Here is a 1,639-nt window from a genome sequence, read left to right on the forward strand (position 1 = left end):
CATCACCCCCTTACGAATTTAACCACTCCTCAAGCTTGTTGATATATAAACCAAAATGGGTAGGAGATAGTGGGCAACCTTGCTTGACCCCGATATTGCTTCTAAAACTTTCAAAAATGCCTGCTGAAGTTCTAATTTTGAATTTCACCTCTTCATACAGCCTATGCACAACTGCTCTCAAATGTTTAGGAACCCCAAGTTCCTCCATTTTGTGCCAAAGCTTATCCCTAGGAACCGAGTTAAACACTTTTCTGAAATCAACAAAGCAATAAAAGACGTCTTCCTTTTTCTCCCAAACTTTTTCAATGATGTGCCTTAAAGTTATACAATGATCAACTATGGAATGGTTAGGTCTAAAACCTGTTTGCCCTTTAGCACGCTTATCTCTTTCTTCTGCCCACTTGCTAATTTTGTTTTCTAGCATGCCTCCAAATAGCTTTGCAAATAAAGGGTTTATCATGATGGTGCTATAATTGGAGGGATTGTTGACGTCACTGCTCTTAAAAAGAGGTATTGCCAGACTAGTTGTCCAATCTATGGGGAGCCCTTGTTGTATGATGTTGTTGAATATTTTTGTAATGTGAGGTGCAAGAATGTTTGAGCCCCACTTTAGATATTCTGCTTGGAGTTCAGCGAAGTCTTTTGCTTTTCCAACACCCAACTTCTTGATACCCATCTCTACTTCTTGTACCATGAAGAGTTCAATATCAGTGTTGACCAAGGGGGGAGGGTCAACCTTGGGAACTTGTTCATAGAGTTGTCTTGCATAGTCAAACCATTTAAAAGCTGTAATACTATTTCCAGTTTGTGTGTTTTTCGGTTGGAGCTCCTTCCAAAATAATTGGGGATTATTTTTCCCAAGGAAGATTAGTTCTTCCCTCCTTGAAACCATGAAACCGACATTTTTCTTGCTTAATAACTGCTTGTAAGCTTTGAGCTTTATGTTATCCTTGTTTTACTCTTTCCACATTCTCCTTGCCTTTTTGCATTCCTCGTCAAACGAAGCATTAATCGGAAAGCAATTTGTTTCAGACTTCTTAATTTTTGCTCTTTTGCACTTTGCAAGTGCGCATTGAATTACATGTGTTAATTCATGACTATGAAGGCTGTGAATTGTGATTTTCTCCTTCTCGAAGAGCCTCTCTAACGTCATTTTGAAGGTATTACAATTTTCTGGGGTCAAAAGAATTCTGCCCTGTGGGGGATTGTGTTGGACATGTTGAATTTTTGACTCTAATTGTTTATTTCCAATCCAAGAGAAACATAAATGAATTGGCTTGTGATCTACATAAATGAATTGGCTTGTGATTTGATTTTAAGTCTTACAGTGGATCTCCAATGAAAACTTCCTCTATTTTCTCACACAAACAATCTCAGCAAATTACATAATCTAATACACTTGCTCCATTATAAGTATTGCAAGTGAAATTTAAACATAGAAACTTTAAAATCATTTAAGGGAATCAAAATAGTTGATATGTAGTTGAGAGGCAGGTGGTTGCATCTTCGAATCCCTTCACCCAACGCTCTAACGGTCATTAAAATCCTAATTTCATCGTCTCATCAAAGTTGATATGTAGTTGAGATGCAGTTGGTTGCATGTTCGAATCCCTTCACCCAACGCGCAACGGTCATTAAA

Source organism: Pinus tabuliformis, chromosome J (assembly GCF_031772625.1).
Source record: "Pinus tabuliformis cultivar Carrire ecotype Pingquan chromosome J, CPIR1, whole genome shotgun sequence".
NCBI lineage: Eukaryota > Viridiplantae > Streptophyta > Pinopsida > Pinales > Pinaceae > Pinus > Pinus tabuliformis.